Source organism: Acomys russatus, chromosome 16 (genome assembly GCF_903995435.1).
Source record: "Acomys russatus chromosome 16, mAcoRus1.1, whole genome shotgun sequence".
Lineage (NCBI taxonomy): Eukaryota > Metazoa > Chordata > Mammalia > Rodentia > Muridae > Acomys > Acomys russatus.
The window spans coordinates 4,565,714-4,586,904 of record NC_067152.1 but is presented as its reverse complement, the minus strand read 5'-3'; the positions used below and the strand labels follow the sequence as shown (position 1 = coordinate 4,586,904).

Here is a 21,191-nt window from a genome sequence, read left to right as displayed (position 1 = left end):
GTTCTGGGAGGTGCACATGGCTACAGCTAGGTTTTACATGGTTCTGGGAATTTGAACTCATGCCCTCATGCTTGCTCAGCAACTGCTCTTACCCACTGAGCCAGCTCCCTTGCACCAAGAATATCTTAATAGTATCAGAACATTGCTTCCATTCTAAAGATGGCTCAAATTTACTCTTATGAAAGTTAACTATTTTGCTGTGCTGAAACCCAGAGCTTTGCAGATACTAGGTAAGTAATCTTACCACTGAGTTACATCTGCGCTGTCTGAAAGGTTTAAAGGCAATAGAGTAATATACGGAACCAAATATATGTGTAAACTATAGAAATTAATTTCTATATTTTCTGTAACAGATTTTTGGAGAATTTTGGATATGGCAATTATTTGCATGTTGATGCAAAGTAAGTATATCTTAGGGCTAGAGATGTAAGTCAGTGATAAGCTTAAGGTCCTAGGTTCAGCCTCCAATACTGTATAAACTGGGTATGGTAGAATATGCTCATAATTCTGTCAGTGGCCTGTAAGACCAGCTTGAAGGTAGAGGCAGGAAGATCAAAAGTTAAAGATCATTCTTGACTACAGATTAAGTTTGAGGCCGGACTGGGCTGTCCAAGAACCTGTCTTAAATATCTGTATATGTAAGGCATATAATGATACTTAGTAACATGTTATAAATGCCTTACCAATAACAAACATGCTAATTCAAATACTTGAAAAATTTAGTGTTCACTCTAGAGTACTCATTCGCCCCCCCATCCCTCCCTCCCTCTCCCACTCTGTTTTTCAAATGTGTATGAAGACTGTTTCGCATGTACGTATGTATGTGTGTGCCTGGTGCTCAAAGAGTCCAGAGGAAGGGCATCAGATCTCCATGGGATAGCCATTATAGATGGTTATGAGCTAGCTGCCTTGTGGTGCAGAGAGCCGAGCCCTGGTCTTCAAGAACAACAGCAACAAATGTTAGCTGCTGAGCTATTGTCTCTCTAGCAGTTGTTGTTGTTGCTGTTTTGTTTTTTGCTTTTCGAGACAAGGTTTCTCTGTGTAACCCTGGCTGTCCTGGACTTGCTTTATAGACCAGGCTAGCCTCGAACTCACAGCAGTACACCTGCCTCTGCCTCCCACTGCTGGGATTAAAGGTGTGTGCCACCACACCCAACCTCTCTAGCATTATGTGAATTAATTACCTAATTGAAAAATTGGGACTGGGCATTGCTACATTGCCTAGTGGCCTCACATTTACCAAGTGGCTCTTGAACTGAAAGTGTTCTTCCTGTTCTTTCTTTTGTGTTTTGGGATTATAGGCATTTACAACCACACAGGCTAAGATTGGATGCTTTAAGAGTATAATTTAATAATTGCTTGTTGTACTTTGGTTTAGTGGTGCACATCTTTATTCCAGGGAGGCAGAAGAATGTGGATCTTTTATTTTATTTAATTTGGTTTTTTGAGACAGGGTCTCTCTGTGTAGCCTTGGCTGTCCTATACTTGCTTTGTAGACCAGGCTGGCCTCGAACTCACAGTGATCCACCTGCCTCTCCTTTCCGAGTGCTGGGATTAAAGGCTTGATATGTGGATCTTTGGTCTACATAGTGAGATCCCAGCCAGCCAGGGCTTATACAGTGAGACTCTGTCGTCAAAAAGAGAAGAAAGAAAGGAAGAAAGAAAGAAAGAAAGATAGAAATTGCTGGTTTTAGCAATGTGTAGGGCACGCAATTATAATCCCCCACACTCAGGAACCAAGGCAGAATGATCAATATAGTGAGTTCCACGACAGCCAGTACTACAGACTTAAACAAAATTTCAATTTTTAAGGAGATATGAATACTTAGTAAAACCATAAGTTATAGGGGGGCAGCTGTTGACATTTGAACTAGAATTTAGATTATTTCCTTCTTCAGGTCATCTAGAAATGATCTTCTATGTGTGGCTGTTTTATGTATTAAAATTACTTTATTTCTCATTCATATCTCTTTGGTTATCAGCAATAGATTTCACTTTTTCTGACTTAATCTTTTAGAAATTAGGAGCTTTTTGGTGGAGGGCTGCTGTCCAGTTCACACTCATAAATGAACGAATCACTGTAATTAAAAAAAAAAAAAGGTTAAAGTTTGTATAATCAAATTCTACATAAAATTGACTGTCCCGTTCAATAGAGTGCCAACATATGTTCATCTACTTTTTAGGTTTCTGAACTTGTTCATGGCTGGAGTTTTAAAAAACATATTCAAGATTTCCTGTTATAAAATGTAAGTGAGATGATAAAAACCTATATTGTTTCATTTTATTCCATTGGTAGGTTAAAGTATTGAATTTTTAGTGATAAAATTTGATGTTTAGTTTTGTTAATAGTGTCTCCTAAAAAAAGCCAAGCCTTCCTGGTCACTAGAAACACTAATGTTGAGATGTCTCTGTCATCATTTGGTAACAGTTGTTTCTGTATTGAGTTCTTCCGTTTGTGCTGGAAACAGATTTCTGCTGTTCTGTATTACAGTTTAAATAGTGACAAAATTAAGTGGTTCATAAAAGGTGGAAGAGTTTCTTAAAATGTAAACGTTGCCTATAAGTAAGTAAGAAAGAGTATATCACTAAATACCTCACTTAGAAGATAGATACACTGATCTGTTAAAAATGCCAGTTTACTACTCAGAGCCTGAGATAGCAGGGTCTGTTGAGTCCACTAGTCCAGGCCAGTCTGGGCAACAGAAGGAAACTCCATTTCAAAACAAGCATCAGCTATGTGCTAGGTGCTTATTTATCAAGTCAGGGCTTATGTAGCCAGGCTGGCCATGAACTGAACTGTGTAGCTGAGGATGACTTTGAATTTCTGGTCTTCCTGCTCCACCTCTCAGTGCGGAGGTGAGAGGCGTGTTCCACTACATCCTTTTTTTTTTTTTTTTGGGTGGGGATTGAACCCAGGATTTTGTGCATGATAAGTAAACATTCTACTAACTGAAGTACATGAACATTTCTTCTGCTTTTACTGCTTTTTGCTATGCCATCCAGACTGGGCTTCCCAGATGCTGGCATTGTAGGTGTGCACCATCATATTTATGAAAGTTATTATTTAAATATAATTGCGTTTAGCAGTTCCCTGACTTCCTTTAAGCAAAGAAGGGCCAGTTTTTTTCTTTTGAAAAGTAATAAATAATGTGCAATGGTGTTTTGTCTGCATGTATGTTTGGGTGCGGGTGTCAGATTTTGAATTTACAGATAGTTGTGAGCCTCCAAGTGAGTGCTGGGAATTGAACCAGGGTCCTCTGGAAGAGCAGTCAGTGTTCATAACTGCTGAGCCATCTCTAGCCCCTGATAGATGCATGAGTGCTTTAGCTGCACTTACGTATTTCTTTTGTTGTTGTTGTTTTGTTTTTTGTTTTTCCAAGACAGGGGCACTTATGTATTTCTGTGTACCGGGTGTGTACCTCTTTCCCAGGAGCCAGAAGAGGGCATTAAATTCCCTGGATCTGGAGTTATTGGTTGTGTACTACCATGTGATGTGGGTGCTGGGAACTGAACCAAGATTATTTTGTAAGAATAGTAGTGTTTTTGACTGCTGAGGCATCTCTAGTCCCTGTTAAATATTTTGATCAAATACTTTTAATCAGGTGAATTATATTTAGAAAGACATGCAAGGTTGTTTCGGAGAAATAATTGTCAGGAAATGGGATGGGAACAGAATCAACCATTGTAAAACTGGCATACTTTGCCGGATGGTGGTGGTGCGTGCCTTTAATCCGAGCAGGTGGACACAGAGGCAGGTGGATCTCTTACTTCAGGACTAGACTGGTCTACATAGTTCCAGGCAGCCAGGGCTACACAGAGAAATCCTGTCTCAAAAACAAACAAACAAAAAACCACAACCAAACAACAACCCTCCCCCTCAAAAAAAAAACCTGGCATGTTTAAGTTTTAGCTTTAAAAAATTACTACATTTATGTATTTATTTGGGTGAGTGTGGCACCATATGTACGGAGGTAAGAGGACAATTTGCAGGAGTTGGTTCCTTCCTCCTGTCGTAGGGGTCCTGAAGATCAGTCAAGCTTGGCAAGGGCCCTTTACCCACCGTGCCATCTCCCTGGACCAATTACTGTATTTCAATACAGTAGCATTTATAAGTTGTATAACTTCCTTAGCTTTTTTTTTTTTTTTTTTTTTTAAGATTTATTTATTAAGTACACAGTGTTCTGCCTGTACGTGGGGCAGCAGGCCAGAAGGGGGCACCAGATCTCATCATAAATGGTTGTGAGCCACCATATGGTTGCTGGGAATTGAACTCGGGACCTTTGGAAGACCTGACAGTGCTCCTAACCTCTGAGCCATCTCTCCAGCCCCATAACTTCCTTAGCTTAAAGTAATTTTTTAAAATCACATTTGTGGGGTTCATAGAAAGACAACTTAAGAGTTTGTTTTTGTCTTCCCTTCATGTATGTCCTGAGGATTAGCTTACTCCATCAAGGCTAGCAAGAAGCATCTTTACCTGCTGAGCTGTTTCACTTGCCCACTTCCTTGACTCCACCCACCCCCCAGACAGGGTTTCTCTGTGTATCTTTGACTGTCCTGGACTCACTTTGTAGACCAGGCTGGCCTCGAACTCACAAATATCCACCTGCCTCGCCTCCAGAGAACAGGGATTAAAGGCGTGTGCCACCACTGTCCGGCTCTTCCTTAACTTTTTAAGTCTTAACTTTTTCCATGAAGATAGTATTTACTAAGTGGCTAGATTTAAATAGGATGATCTTTATTTACTTGATATACCTATGGTACATAGTAAACATGCAGCAAGTTGTTGACTCACATATTAGTTGGTTAATACATGTGTTTATGAATGAACACAGGGAGTCTGATATCTAAGAGTGAGTAACAGGACCTAGGAATGTAGCTTATTTATAAAATGTTTGTCTACTTAAAGTGTAAGGCCTTTTTTTGAGTTACTGGAGGGAAAAAAATTAGTGAATTACATTCTATGGATTAAAACATTTTTTATTAGTTTTTATTTTTTGCAGTGATGGGAATTGAACTTAGGATCTGTGGTATGGTAGCAAGCACTGTATCACTGAGCAGTTATCCCAGCACTTTGCCGTGTTTTATTTCTTAGTGGAGTATAGTAGTGCATTCAGTTAATCCCGGTATTTGGTAGGAGTTCTCTCTGAACTTGAGGCCAGCATGGTCTACATAGAGAGTTCCAGACCAGCCAAGCCTACATAGACTTCATGACAAGAAAATTGAAATCTTTAAAATTTAAAATATTTATTTACTTTGTGTGTATGTGTGTGTGTATTTGAGTGTACGTATGTGTACTCCAGGAGCCTTCGAGATTAGAAGAGAGGGTCAGATCCCCAAGCACTGGTGTTAGAGGTAGTTGTAAGCTCCAGTGAAGGTGTTGGGAATGTAATTTGCTTCCTCTACAACAGCGGCTGAGCCACTTCTCCAGCCTCCCCTAGCCTCTTTTAAAACTTTAGTTTGAGCTGAGTTAGCTTCCTCGTCTGGTCTTGAACTTTGAGTTCTCTTGCTTCAGTCCTGAGTAGCCGGCTTGCAGTCTATACTTTTGATTTGATATTGAATTTTGAGACAGGGTTTCTCTGTATAACAGCTTTGGCTGTTCTAGACTTGCTTTGTAATCAGGATAGCCTTGAACTCACAGAGCTCCACCTCCTGAGTGCTGGGATTAAAGCTGTGTGCCACCATGCCTGGCCCTTGTTTATATATTTTAAATTTATTTATTTTGTTTTTATGTATGTGCACATGTAGGGGTCAGAAGACAATTTGTGGGAGTTGCTGGTTCTCCCCTTCTACCTTGTGGCTTCTGGGGATTGAACTTGCCTTGTCAGGCTTGGTGGAATGTGCCCTTACCTGCTGAGCCATCAATGGCTTACACTCTTTGGTGTCTTATACACACACACATATATCTATGGTGCTGCTCTGGATTGGACCCAGAAGGTTTCTTTTATAGCATGCTAGGTATTAATAGGAAGGAGGTGTGATAGAGTTTGATTATTCTTTGCTGTATAGTGTCTCAGGGTTATAGAGGTTCTACCATATATGTTTTTGTAATCTTTTATTTTTTTATTTGGCTATCTATCTGTTTTGTTTTTTGAGATGGAGTTTCTCTGTGTGTAGCCTTGGCTGCTCTGGATTTGCTTTGTAGACCAGACCTGCCTCTCGGAATGCTAAGATTACAGGTGGGGCTCTTGAACTTTCTCTACCTGGCCAAATTCATTGGCTAAGTGAGGTGTGACTTAAAGAGATTTTATAAAAGGTGAGGAGGTATAAATCTTGAATATGCCTTGAAAAAAAAAAAGAGCTAAACTATTTCAATCATGACAAATATTTGTTCTATGTTTAATTATAGCTTTTTTGTTTTGTGTTTTGAGTTAGGGTCTCATGTAGCCTTGGCTGGCCTTGCACTGATTTATAGCTGAGGATGATTTGAACTTACCATCCTGCCTCTCAGCTTGTTGAAAGCTGGCATAACAAGGTTATTTTGGGCCAATGATTTGATTTTTGTTACTATGTAGAGCAGGTTGGCCTTAAATTCTTAGAGATCAGCTGACCTCCTGAGTGCAGAGATCAAAGGAGAATCCCACCTCAGCCCAGAAGTGTCCTGGTGATCCTGTAGGTTTGTGATTCTTGAGTCATTTCAGCTTTTACATTTACGTGAACATACTAACGTTTCTGAAGCTTTCTGCATTAGAAACTTTGGGATTGGTTTTGATTCTGTTTGATTTTTTTCTTTCTCATCTATATGCACTAGATCATGAACTCATGGTATTTCTTCTTAGTATGCTTCATATTGTTAGTGATTGTAATATTCTTAAGATACTGCTTTTTCTTCCGTGAAAGTTTATTTTAGGAATGGAAGATTTGAGGATGGTGGTGCAGATGGCATACCTGCTGAGCTATGCCTGCTGAGAATGTTGACTGCTTAGTGAAGGAGTGCTGACATGGACGTTACAGGATTGGGATAAAGGGTGTTGGTGTTGGATGCAGTTATTCCTATGTCACCTGTAGCTGTTGGTACTCACTTTTAATTCTCTTTCTGTTACTTCACGTGTTTTTATGTGCATGTGCTGTCGCGTGGTAAAGAAATTTGTTGCCATGGATGATAGCCTTGTTTTGTTTTGTTTTCTTTTTTCTCCTTTCTTTTTTAAAGTTTCTCTGTTTAACAGACTTGGCTGTTCTGGAACTCACTTTGTAGACCAGGCTGGCCTCAAGCTCAGAGACCAGCTTGTCTCTGCTTCCCAAGTGCTGGGATTAAAGGTGTGTGCAGCCTTGTTCTAGTATGGATGATATTCTTAATACTATGTGAACTTGAGGAAGTCATTTAATCTCTTTGGGCCTCAGTTTCATCATCTGTATTAATTAGAACTGATAATACTTTTAAATGTTGGTCTAAGAGGATTAGATTCATAATATAGACCTGAGAATAGTACTTGGCATATTGGGTTAGTATTGTCTTGTTGTGTATTACTCAGAGGCTTTTGTTGGGCCTTGAGATATGGCTCTTACCGAAGACCAGAGTTCAATTCCTTATACCCATATGCTGTTCACAATAACTCCAGTACCGGGTATGAGGCACACATATGGTGTGCAGACGTACAGGCAGGCAAAATATCCATGCACATAAAATAATACAATAAAAACTCTTAAGCTGTTTGTTTTCTCCTAGTTTTGATCTTTATGTATTGCTCTGATTTATCTCCTCCTTTCTTGCCGTGCTGAGGATTGAACACAGCCCCTCAAGCATGTCGATAGGTGCTTCACCACTGAGCATCACTCTTCCTTCTCAGCGTACAGAGTTACAGTTTGTAACTATCTGTGCCCCTTTTCAGTTGTCACATATATAGTATATAATAGTCAAATGCATACATTTACAAGTTAATCTACCCCTCACAGTTACATTTTTTTTTCTTTATTTTCAATTAAAATTTTAATTTTTTATTTTTTGGTTTTTCGAGACACGGTTTCTCTTGTAGTCCTGGCTGTCCTGGACTTGCTTTGTACACTAGGCTGACCTTGAACTCACAGAGATGTGTCTGCCTCTGCCTCCCTGAGTGCTGGGATTACAGGAGTACGCCCCCATACCCGGCTATAAAATAAATTTTAAATTAAACTAATTAGAATTTGCTATTTGGGCTTGGGAGATGGCTTGATGGCTAAAAGTGTGTTAGTCTTTGCGGGGACCAGAATTTGATTTTCAGCCTACATCAGGAAGCCCACAGGCACCTGTAACTACAAGGGGGATCTGATGCCCTCTTCTGGCCTCTGTAGCCCCCTCTCCTCATACACATAAACATAAGACACATACACATATACACATATTTATAAAATAAAGAACCATTTAGGGGCTAAGGCTATATAGCTCAGTTGGTAGAGTGCTTGTCTAGCATACACTGTCATAGACAGACCTCCAACATTGAATACATAAGGTGTGGCTGGACATGTCTGTAATCCTAGCACTCAAGGTAGAGGCAGGGGTTTCAGAAAGTTCAGAGTCGTTCTTGCCTATATAGGGAATTTGAGGTCAGTCTGGCTTAGAGACTTTGTCTAAGAGAGAATGATAAGAGAAGGGGAGGGAGGGGAAGGAGAGGATCATTAGTTTAGTTTGGGGGAGATATATACTTAACATTCTTGAGGCCTTCACTTGTGTGTGTGTACTCATAAATATGACTGGTTGATTGTGGTGTTGGGATGGAATTCAGAGCTTTGCATATTTTAGACAAAGTTTACTACTGCTGAGCTACATTCCCAGTTTGCAAGGTAAATATTTACATCTAGTTCATTCTGATTGTTGTCCTGGCTGTTAGGAAACTAGTTCTGTAGGCCAGGCTGGCCTCAAACTCAGAGATCTGCCTGCTTCTGTCTCTCAAGTGCTGAGATTAAAGGCATGAGTCACCATGTCCCTCTTCAAAGCATTAAAAAAAAAAAAATCTGTTTGTTTATTATATATACAGTTCTTTGCCTGCACATGTATACCTGCAGGCCAGAAGCAAGCATTAGATCATATTATGGACTGTCTGAGATACCATGTGGTTGCTGGGAACTGAACTCAGGACCTCTGGAAGAGCAGCCAGTGCTCTTAACCTCTGAGCCATCTCTCCAGCCCTTCAAAGTATTTTCTAACAACAGTTTCAACATCCAGGCAAAGGTGCTTCCATATCTTCTTTGTTCTCTTCCTTTGATAGTCACTGGTCTTTTATTCTTATTGTATTGTATCAGTTTGTCTTTTTTTAAAGATTTGTTCATTTTTATGTATACAGTGCCTGCATGTACACCTGCACACCAGAAAAGGGCATTAGATCACATTATAGATGGTTGTGAGCCACCATGTGGTTGCTGGGAATTGAACTCAGGACCTCTGGAAGAGCAGGCAGTGCCCTTAACCTTTCAGCCATCTCTCCAGCCCGTGTCAATTTGTCTTCATTTTTTTCTCTAATTTTATCTTCATTTCAATGTGTATGAGTGTCTGTGTAGTCCTGGCTGTAGACCAGGCCCACTTCAAACACAGAGATCTTGCTGCCTCTGCCTCCTGAGTGTTGGAACTAAAGGTGGGTAGCACCACTGCCCATCTAGCCCCTGCGCCTCATGAGGTTCACACCGTTCTTAGACTTGATACATAGCCTAGGCTGACCCCAAACTCCTCCCAAATGTTGGGATTACAACATTACCATCATGCTTGACCTGAATTTTTCTATTCTGGATCTTTCTTTCTTTTTGTTTGAGACAGGGTTTCTCTGTGTAGCCTTGGCTGTCCTGGACTTACTTTGTAGACCAGGCTGGCCTTGAACTCCGAGTGATCCGCTTGCCTCTGCCTCCCGAGGGCTGGGACTAAAGGCTGTTTGTTTTTAATCTCTTGTCAATTATAAACGATGCTGCTGTGTACATGCTTGTTAAATGTACTTGAGTACACCTATTTTCAGGCCTTTTGAGTTTATACCCTAGAAATTGTTTTTAAAACCATCCTAGTGAATGTTAAGTTGTACTTGTTGTGGTTTGCTTGGATTTCTTCCTTCCTTCCTTCCTTCCTTTTTCTTTCTTTCTTTTTAGTTATTTGAAACAGGGTCTCTCTATGTAGTCCTGGCTGTCTTAGACTCTTTATCGACCAGGCTGGCCTTGAAATCACAGCAAACCACCTGCTTCTGCCTCCTGAGTACTGGGATTTGTTCCACCATGCCCAGCTCTTGCTTGCATTTCTTTGTTTTGTTTGTTTGTTTTTTGGTTTTTCGAGACAGGGTTTCTCTGTGTAGCCTTGGCCATCCTGGACTCACTTTGTAGACCAGGCTGGCCTCGAACTCACATCGATCCGCCTGCCTCTGCCTCCCGAGTGCTGGGATTAAAGGCGTGCGCCACCACGCCCGGCTTGCTTGCATTTCTTTAATGATTAATAATGGTGGCCATTTTTTCATGTGCTTTTAGTTATTTGTATAACACACACACATACACACACATTTTGAGATAGGGTCTCCTACATAATCCTGTCTTATCTTGAAATCAAAGTCTTCCTGCCTTAGCCTCCAGAGTGCTGGGATCACAAATATTTTCTAACATACTTAGCTATAAAATAGCATATTTTGAGAGTCTCATATAACTCAGGTAGTTCTCAAACTCACTTGAACATTGCGATTTCTCCTAACATCTTCCCTACCATGCTGCCTTCATATTTTACAGACTGGAGAGATGTCTCAGCAGTTAAGAGCACTTCTCTTCCAGGGGACAAACGTATGATTCCCAGCACCTATACAATTTTTAACTGTTTGTAGCTCTAGTATCAGGGGGTTTGATGCCTTCTTCTGGTCCCAGTGAGCACCCAGCATGGGTGTGTGGGGCACAGATTTATGCAGGCAAAATACATAAAATTAAGCAGTAAGGTAGATGTTGGATCAATATAGTAGGCAGTATACTTTATATAGGAAACTCTGAAGATTGGTTTGAGTGACTGGACTATTTTAAGTTAAGTGCTTTTGAGACTTTGGAGAGTCAAAGTGATTTATAGTAGCTTGTTTTCAGTTTATCACATAAATGGATCACTCATTTACCTCATGCTGTAGTACTTTTCTAGAGCCTTAGCATACTGAATTCTTGATGATTTTTTTGTTGTTAGTTAATTTATTAATTTTATTAGTTTATTCAATTTTGGGGATTGCTCTTTCTCCACCATGTGCTTCTTGGGGATAGGAATTAGGTTGTTAGGCTTGACAGCAGCAGCTTTACCAGTTGAGCCATTTTGAAGGCTATTGAAGTTATTATTTTAAAATTACATTAATTATTTGTGTGTGAGGCTGAATGTATGTGTGTGAATGCATGCATTTCATGGAAGACAGCTGACCAAAGTGTGAGTTCCCTCTGTCCTGTAGCCAGGGATGGAGCTCGGGTCTTTAGACTGTTCGCAGGCACCCTTATCCTCCAAGCTGTCCAGCCAAAATGGCCCTGGAGGTCGGATAATCAAAATAGTATAAACATTTGATTCTTAGAGCTAATGAATGTAAAAAAATCGTTCACTGTAAGAAGAAAGGCTAAAAAGTTCTCATTTGGAGAACAACAAAATCAATAGGATATTTGTGAAAAGAGGGCAGATCTAAAGGCTCCGAGTATGGGGGAGGCGCTGCGGGGGTGGTGGGGGCTAACAGCGGCAGTGGTTGGGTAGTGGGGGAGGCGCTGCGGGGGTGGTGGGGGCTAACAGCAGCAGTGGTTGGGTAGTGGGGGAGGCGCTGCGGGGGTGGTGGGGCTAACAGCAGCAGTGGTTGGGTAGTGGGGGAGGCGCTGTGGGGGTGGTGGGGGCTAACAGCAGCAGTGGTTGGGTAGTGGGGGAGGCGCTGTGGGGGTGGTGGGGGCTAACAGCAGCAGTGGTTGGGTAGTGGGGGAGGCGCTGCGGGGGTGGTGGGGGCTAACAGCAGCAGTGGTTGGGTAGTGGGGGAGGCGCTGCGGGGGTGGTGGGGGCTAACAGCAGCAGTGGTTGGGTAGTGGGGGAGGCGCTGCGGGGGTGGTGGGGCTAACAGCAGCAGTGGTTGGGTAGTGGGGGAGGCGCTGTGGGGGTGGTGGGGGCTAACAGCAGCAGTGGTTGGGTAGTGGGGGAGGCGCTGCGGGGGTGGTGGGGGCTAACAGCAGCAGTGGTTGGGTAGTGGGGGAGGCGCTGTGGGGGTGGTGGGGGCTAACAGCAGCAGTGGTTGGGTAGTGGGGGAGGCGCTGCGGGGGTGGTGGGGCTAACAGCGGCAGTGGTTGGGTAGTGGTAGTGGTGTTGCACGTGCCATGCTGAACATGGGAAGGTCGGAAGACAGCGGCATAGGCTTGGTGCTCTTTGTCCATCTTTATTTGCCTTCAGAGGTCCCAGGTTTGTGTAGCAAGCATTTTTGCTCTCTGAGCCATCTCACTGGCCCATGATAATACATGAAGAAAAGCGTGTGTGTGTGTACTGCCACACATGGTTAGCCTATTCCTTTTTTGTTTTCCAATTTTTTTTTTTTTCCTTTAGTGGGCATTTTGATGTTTTGCCTGCATTCATGTCTGTGTGAGGCTCACAGATCCTCTGGGACTGGATCTACAGACATTGTGAGCTCCCAGTGCCGGGAACTGAACCTGAGTCTTCTGGATGAGCAGCTAAGTGTTTTCAACCACTGAGCCATCTCTCCAGCCCTTAAAATATATTTTAAATTTAATAATCATGCATGCATATGGTGTGTTGATCAAATCTTTTCCCCATTTCTTCTCCAGTTTTTCTCCTAGACTCCCACTTTTCTCTCATAGCTTCATGTGCATGCTTGTTCTTTGTTACTTAATGTCCACTTAATCCATTTAGTTCTGTCTGTATATACATGGATGAAAGACCATTTCCTGAAGCATTGGGTAGCCTCTTAGGGCTGTCATTGCTGGAGAAAACTGACTCTTTTTAGTAGCCATCAATTGCCAGTAGCTCCTCAGATGGGTACTGGAATTCACACACTCCTCCTAAGTCTGTGTTGGGGTGTTGGCTGGTTTGAGTATCAGGCTCTTGTGCAGATTATCCAACTACTCTGAATTCATTTGTGCAGTGGGACTGTAATGTCTAGCAAGTCCTGATTCACTACAGATGTTACACCTGGCTCTTAAAGTCTTTCTGCCCTCCGCCTCCATGGTGATCCCTAAGCCTTTGGAGAAGGGAGTGTTATATTGATGTCTCACTTAGAATTGAGTATTCCATAGTTTCATCTCTGCATGTTGACCAGTGGTGAATCTCTATTAATCACCATCTAGTGCAAAAAGAAGCTTCTCTGATGAGGTTTGAGAAAGCTCTGTTCAGCCAAAGGTTGGAGACAGGAGATTTGGGAAATCTAGGTGTGTAGTCAGGAAGTATCAGGTAGTCTGACTGGCTGATGATGGGGTAGGCAAGGCTTCTTGTATGAGGTACAAGGCTCTAGAGTCCTCAGATGGCCAGAGTAGATGAAGTTACTTGTGTCCCATGACATCTTTTTCTTTTTAAAAAAGATTTATTTATTATTTATTATGTATACAATGTTCTGGCTGCATGTGTGCCTGCCCACCAGAAGAGGGCACCAGATCTCATCATAGATGGCCATGAGCCACCATGTGGTTGCTGAGAATTGAACTCAGGACCTTTGGAAACACAGGCAATGCATAACCTCTGAGCCATCTCTCCAGCCCCTTTTAAAGTTGGGTTCCATTTGCTATCAGAAGCTATACACTGAATTTAGTTACCACCTCTACCTTTTTAAAATATTTATTTTTTCTTTGTATTTATGTGCAAGTGTTTGAGTCTTTGTAAATGTATACCACCTGTGTTAAGGGAGGTCAGAAGAGGTGTTGGGTCCTCTGAAAAATGGAGTTAATAGTGGTTGTGAGTCACTCCACCCACTTGGGTGCTGGGGACTGAACTCAGGTCCTGTGGAAGAGTAGGAAGTACTTTCAACTGCTGATCTGTCTCTCCAGCCTCTAGATGAAGTCTGTCTTTATAGTGTTTAGTAATTTGGTGCTTATTAATTAGGACGGTTCCTTGCTGCTGCTGCTGCTGCTGCTGCTGCTTCTTCTTCTTCTTCTTCTATTATCATTATTAATTTGCTGGTAATTGTCATTTTGACAAAAATTTCTGTGAGGTTTTCAAACTTATTAGTTTAGGTTGTAGCTATCTAAGTAGAATGTAATAGAGCAGGGTTTAGGTATTTACTTTAATCTTGTAGCTATCTCAGTAGAATGTAATAGAGCAGGGTTTAGGTATCTACTTTAATCTTAAATAAAAATGATGCCTAGGATACCTAATTTGACTAAAAAAAAAAAAATCCCTTCATTCCCCCAGCAATCATTGGCCTAATAATCTTTTTTATTTAAAGTTACTCGCCCATACCTATACAAGCCTGGTTTTGTTGTTTTTGAGTCAGGGTCTTACTGTGTAGGTCTCACTGTCCTGGAACTAACTGTGTAGACTAGGCTGTTCTTAAACCAGAGTTCTGCCTGACTGAGCCCTGGCATTAAAGTTGTGCACCTCCATTCTTGGCTTATTATCAAATTAAAAACAAACACATTTCTTTTTGTATTTATATGTACCTGACTTAGCATAAGTGTGTACACCATGTGTTTGTAGGTGCCTGGCAAAGCCAGATGAACAAGTCTATCCCTTGGAGCGTAAGTTACAGGCAGTTAGTTGTGAGGCATTTGATGTGGCTGCTGGGAACTGAACTTTATTTCTCTGAAGGAGCAGCAAGTGCTTTTAACTGCTCAGCCATCTCTTAGCCTGCCATGGGATGGTCTTTAAAAAACAAATAGTATAGTCATCATTCAGAGAATTTAAATATTGTTGTCTCCTTTGTATGATATGATCTCTTGATCCTCTTTCCTCCCTTGAAACCACCAGTACTGGTTTTCTAAGTATTCTTCTAGTGGTGGTTAATGTATACAAGGAAAATCTGTGTTTATCACCATGTGACTGATCTGGGTATTTAAGCTTTATTCTCATTCATATTCTCCCCCCCTTCTCTCTTTTAAGCTTTATTCTCTTTAGCTGGGTGTGGTGGCACATGTCTGTAATTCTAGCATGGGGGAAGCTGAGGAAAGAGGCCCAGGCAAGAGGATCTTGGAGAGTTCAAGGCCAGCCTGAACTCCACAACCAGACCCTGATAGTACTGATAGTTAATATTAATATAAATCTTTAACAGTAGTGATATTTATATTGATATAATACAGTTTTATATTTTCTGCTTGCTTTTTTTTTGTTTTTTGTTTTTTTGCTTTGTTTTTTTGTTTTGTTTTTTTCCGAGGCAGGGTTTCTCTGTGTAGCCTTGGCTGTCCTGGACTCACTTTGTAGACCAGGCTGGCCTCAAACTCACAGGGATCCACCTTCCTCTGCCATCCCAGTGCTGGGATTAAAGGCGTGCGCCACCACTGCCTGGCTTCTCATGTACTATTATTAGTCAGAGTGTTCAGATTTGCATAATCTCTTCCTCTTTTTTTAAAATACAAAGTTCTTCCACGGTAGTCCAAGTTTTCTTTGTGTATGTAATGTGCACACATGTATACATGAACGTGGAAGCCAGAGGGGACTATCAGGTGTCTTCCTCTGTGGCTCTTTGCCTTATACTTTGAGGTGAGGACTCTAATCCTGGAACTTACTGTTTTTTAGGTAGGCTGCTAGCCAGTAAGCCTCAGTGATCTTCCTGTTTCAGATGCTCCCAGTGCTGAGGTTATAAACACAATGCAGACATATCTTTTACATCATTGCTGGGGATGCTGGGTTTTTCATGCTTTCAGGGTAAATCCTCTTATCTTCTGAGCCTTGCCCTCAGCCACAAAATTTCTGAGTTAAAAAATTTTTTTAACCGGATATGGTGGTGTACACCTTTAATCCCAGTACTCGGGAGGCAGAGGCAGATGGATCACTGTGAATTTGAGGCCAGCCTGGTCTATAAAGTGAATCCAGGACAGTCAAGGCGACTCAGAGAAACCCTGTCTCAAACAAAACAAAACCAAAACCCAAAAACCAGACAAAAAATAGTTTTTGTTTTTTGAGACAAGGTTCTCTTGAGTAGCCATGGCTGTCTTGGAAATCTCTCTGTAGACCAGGTTCGTCTCAAACTAGCAGAGATCCACCTGCCCTGGCACGCCTGGCTATTATTTATTTTTATATTTGAGATATTATGAAGCCCAGGCTTCAACTAGCATATTTGTTTAGACTGATTATTTGTAATTCTTTCTATGAAATACCTATTCATGGAACTTCTTTTTTTTTTTTTTTTTTTTAAAGATTTATTTATTATGTATACAGTGCTCTGCCTGATTGTACCCCTGTAGGCCAGAAGAGGGCATCAGATCACATTCTAGATGGTTGTGAGCCACCATGTGGTAGCTGGGAATTGAACTCAGGACCTCTGGAAGAACAGTCAGTGCTCTTAATCTCTGAGCCATCTCACCAGCCCCAGAACTTACTTCTTGTTCTTGGCTTACAGGAATGCTTTACATATTGTAGTAAATTGTTAACAAAGGTAGTACTTCTTTCTAGACAATGCTGAATAATAGAAGATTGGAGGCTTTTGTCTTGATGTGCTGAAATTCATTTAGCCATTATTAACTAGGATAGTATGATTTAGAAGTTTATCTTTCTATTTTACCAGCAGCAGATGTATAACTTTTCTAGAAAATCACCTTTATTATAGCCATGTAATAGAATCCCAGGTAGCAGTAATTTATGAGGCAACCCTAAATACAGATCTATTGTACACATGAGGAACCAAGCCATAGAGAGATTAAGTGATTTGCCCAATATTATACAGCTAGTAAACAGCAGTGCTAGCATTCTGTCTGGAGCAGTTCTGATGGTTGTACATTTAACTAAAGTGTAATAAAAATCCACTGTTGCTTTTTAGAAACTATTACCATTCCCTGGTGGCAAATGTAATATATACTTCTAGAAAGAGCCCCTCCTCTAGTCTTCTCTTTCTCCCCCTTTTTCTCTTCCTTCCCTCCCCCCTCTAAATATATTTATATAAAAACCTGTTTTTCTCCTCACCTCAAAAAAAAAAAAAAAAAAAAATTGAACACTACCATTAATCCCAGAGAGACAGAGGCAGTCTGATCTACAAGAGTTCTAGATCAGCTAGAAGGCACAGCGAGAGGCAGTATCAGCCTTCCATTCACCAGCTGCACTGCCAAGTGTGAGGGCACATTGCTCTAATCCTAACTTTGGGGAGGCAGGAGTTTTAGACCAGCTTTGATTGATGAGGTCCTCTCAAAAGGACCTAAAATTTAGTATACACCCCCATAAGCTTAATAATAAAATAACATAATGTAGAGTTTCTGTTTGTTTTAAGACAAAGTATCGCCTTTAGTCCCAGCACTGGGGAGGCAGAGGCAGGTGGATCTCTGTGAGTTCGATTCCAGCCTAGTCTACAGAGCAAGTTCCAGGGCAGCTAGGACTACACAGAGAAATCGTGTCTCAAAAAAACAAAAACAAAAAAAGGTAACCAGAAGTCTAGGCTGGCTTAAATGTGTACCTGAAAATGACCTTGTTTGTGTGCCTTCCTGATCCTCCTGTCTCTAGTTACTGACTTAGCTGTAAAATTATAGGTGTGTGTGCCTGGTTCTATAGTCTTTGTATTGTCATTCTTACTAGGTTTTTCAAGACAGGGTTTCTCTGTGTAACAGCCCTGGATCTACTGGACTCACTTTGTAGCCCAGACTGGTCTCAAACTCACAGAGATCTGCCTGCCTCTAACTCCTGAGTGCTGGGATTAAAGGGAAATGCCACTATGCCCAGCCTGTAAACATTTTCATGAAATGATAAAAGTTAGCATTGAGTAATGTTATTTTAAATCAAATTAAAATTGTACTATTAATTGTGAAGAAGTTGATTTGGGAAATTAGAAAGCCCAATTTTACCATTGCATAATCTTGTAATTTTTGAACGTAAGAAGGAAAAAGAATGAAAAAAAATTGGAAGCTTGTACGTGTGTGTGTGTGTGTGTGTGTGTGTGTGTGTGTGTGTGTGTGTGTGTGTGTATACATATATCTGCACACATACATAAGCACTATTTCCTAGCTCTTGCATAGTATATTAAGTTAGAGATTTAGGTCAAAACATTTTTCTCCATATTTTATTCTGCAAGGTTGGAGTGTAAAGAAAATGTTTTAATGTAGATTTAAGCAGAGACATTGGTAAAAATGAAAGGGGGGAAAGAAAACAAGCGCACAGAAAGAGCCTGGAGCAGAGTGCCCAAGAGTTCTTAGGAGTGCACCGTGACTCCTCTTTTTCCTTCTCTTCTTTCCCTTTCTCTGTTCTTTCTCTCCTGCTCTCTTTTGCTCTCCCAGTTTTCTCTTCATCTTCTTCTCTCAGGGGTAGGATTACAGATGTGTGCTGCCACAGGATAGATTATTTTATACATGTATTGAATGAATAACAAGATGTAAATTGACATTTAAAATTTTATTTCCTGAGGGAGGCTATAGGCACAAGTATATAAGTCAGAAGACAACGTAGTGGATTTGGTTGTCTCTTTCCACTTCTTTTTTCTGTTTTGGAGACAGGGTTTCTCTATGTAGCCTTGCCGGTCTCAGAAATCACTTTGTAGACCAGACTGGCCTCAAACTCAGAGAGCCTCTTGCCTCTGCCTCCTAAGTGCTGAGATTAAAGGTGTGCACCACCACTGCCCAGTTCCTAGACCTAAATCTTTGGACTAACAAGACCTTATGATTTTAAATCAGTTGTTGAGGGCCAATAATGTCCCCTTCATAAAACTCTGACATCGTTACTGTTGACTCATTCAGTAAGTAATACTGAATGTGTTCTGAGTCTTTTCTGATTCTGTTGCTTTTGGCTTATCTTGTTAATTACCTGAGTGATTTCAGGAAAATTGGATGCTATTTAATTGTAAAAACTCATATTTGAGATTATATAGTTATATAGTTTTAAAATGCTTATTTTATTTATATGTATGTTTATGTGTGAGCCTGTGTGACGATCTGTGTTCCACATGTGCAAGGAGGCCAGAAGAGGGTGTCAGATACTTTGGAACTGGAGTTATAGGTATTTGTGAGCCACCTGATAATTGATGATGGAACTGAGCTTAAGGTCTTCTGCTAGAGTAGCACTCTTGGTCACCAAACCATCTCTCCAGCTTTATCTAGTCTTTTTAGAAGAAGATTGTAATCCCAGCATTTTGTAGATAGGTCCAGACAGGTCTCTGAGATTGAGGCCAGTGAGCTCTACAGAGCAAGTTTTAGGCCACCCGGACTACACAGTTAGACCCTGTCCTAAAAGCAAAACAGATCGTATGTATGGTTTGGTGTTAGTGGCCTGAAGCTTGCTATGTAACTTGGGGTGAACTAGAACTTTTTATCTTCCTGTCCTCACCTTCTGAGTGCTGATATTATAGGGATAATGCACTGTAACTGACTTTAGGTGTATGTTAGAACTAGAATTGGGTATTTGTCTATAACGCCACTCACTGCTCAGAAGACAGAGTCAGAATGGTTGACATGAGTTTGAGATGCCTGGGTCATATAGCAAGATCTTGTCTTTAAAAACAAACAAACAGGGCCAGGTGTGGTGGCCCATGCCTTTAATCCCAGCACTCCAGAGGCAGAGGCAGGTAGGATCTCTGAGTTCAAGGCCAGCCTAGTCTATAAAGTTAGTCCAGGACAGCCAAGGCTACACAGAGAAACCCTCTCTTAAAAAAAAAAAAGAAAAGAAAAAAGCCAACCAGCCGGGCGTGGTGGCGCATACCTTTAATCCCAGCACTCAGAAGGCAGAGGCAGGCAGATCACTGTGAGGCCAGCCTGGTCTACAAAGGGAGTCCAGGAAAGCCAAGGCTACACAGAGAAATGCTGTCTCGAAAAACAAAACAAAACAAAAAAAGAAAACCAAAACCAAAAAGCCAACCAAACAACTAGAAAAAGTAGGGAGAAAGGATTCAAATTAACTATATATGTATATATGAATATGTGCACATATTTAATACATTTATTTAATAACAAAGGTACTAAATTGTTTTTATGATTATATAATATAAAAGTATAATAGAATGCACAGATATTTGTATTATACAATTATACTAGGTTTACATTATGTAAACATAATATATAATAAACACAAATATACTTAATAAAATATAACAGTATGATGTTGCTACAGAGAGATACAAAAGACATGTTTTATATACTTGCAAATATATTTTCTGGCAAGAATTAAGGTTGGTTCTTTTGGGGTCTAGAAAGATGGCTCAGTGTTTTAGAGTACTTACTACTTTTCTAGAGGATGCAGGTTTGATTTCCAGTATGGTGCCTCACAACACCAATTCTATGGGATCAGATGCCCTCTTCTGACCTCTTTGGGCAGTAGGCATGCATGTGGTGTATGTACACACATCTGACAAAATGCACATACACATAAAGTTTACAAATTAAAATTTTTTAAATTTTTAATTGGTTCTGTTATTTGACTAAAATGAGATCGGTTTATCTGGGTGGTGGTGGCACATACCTTTAATCCCAGCACATGGGAGGCAGACAGGTCTACAAAATGAGTTCCAAGACAGCCACGACTGTTACACAGAGAAACTGTGTTACAAAACAAAACAAAAATATGAGATCAGCTTAGAAATCATATAAAGGGCATAGGAAGAATTGTTGGCACTTTACTTTCTTAGAAGTTTAATGAAGTTTAAAAGAAAATAGCTAACATTTGTTATGGTGCTTAACTATGGTATATTAGGAGTCTGAACTCACTCATTTAACACTTAAAAGTACTGTATAAAGTAGATTATTTTTGTTTTATAATTTAAGAAATTTTAAGAAAAAGACTCACAGATTACAATAGTGTTGGGATTTATATCCAGCCAGTTTATTGTAGAACCTAGGTTCTTATGTTTCTCAATATATGACTTTTTTTTTGTTGTTGTTTTTTGTTTGTTTGTTTGTTTTTTGAGAAAGGGTTTCTCTTGTAGTCCTGGCTGTCTGTCCTGGACTCGCGTTGTAGACCAGGCTGGCCTCGAACTCACAGAGATCTGTCTGTCTCTGCCTTCCGAGTGCTAGGATTAAAGGCATGTGCTACCGCGCCTGGCTATGACATTCATTTTAAAGCATTAGATGATCCTGATATAATGAAATTGGTAGTACAATCACCAAGAAATTTACTAATTTTTTTCTAGGTTTACTTATGGAAGGAGTCAGATGATAACAGCCATATTTTAATGTATTAATCGGGCAAATTAAATTTATGAGGT

At 40.7% G+C, this 21,191-nt stretch overlaps 1 protein-coding gene across 1 annotated transcript in view; it reads left to right on the top strand.

Annotated features, from left to right (window-relative positions):
- The first annotated feature begins 2,118 nt into the window (after nt 1-2,118).
- The window catches only part of Taok1 (TAO kinase 1), a 73,352-nt gene continuing 54,279 nt past the window's right edge, over nt 2,119-21,191 (top strand). Inside the window, exon 1 of the mRNA XM_051158023.1 lies at nt 2,119-2,246. The gene's annotated coding sequence lies outside the window, so the exon portion shown is untranslated. The remainder of the gene's footprint in view (nt 2,247-21,191) is intronic.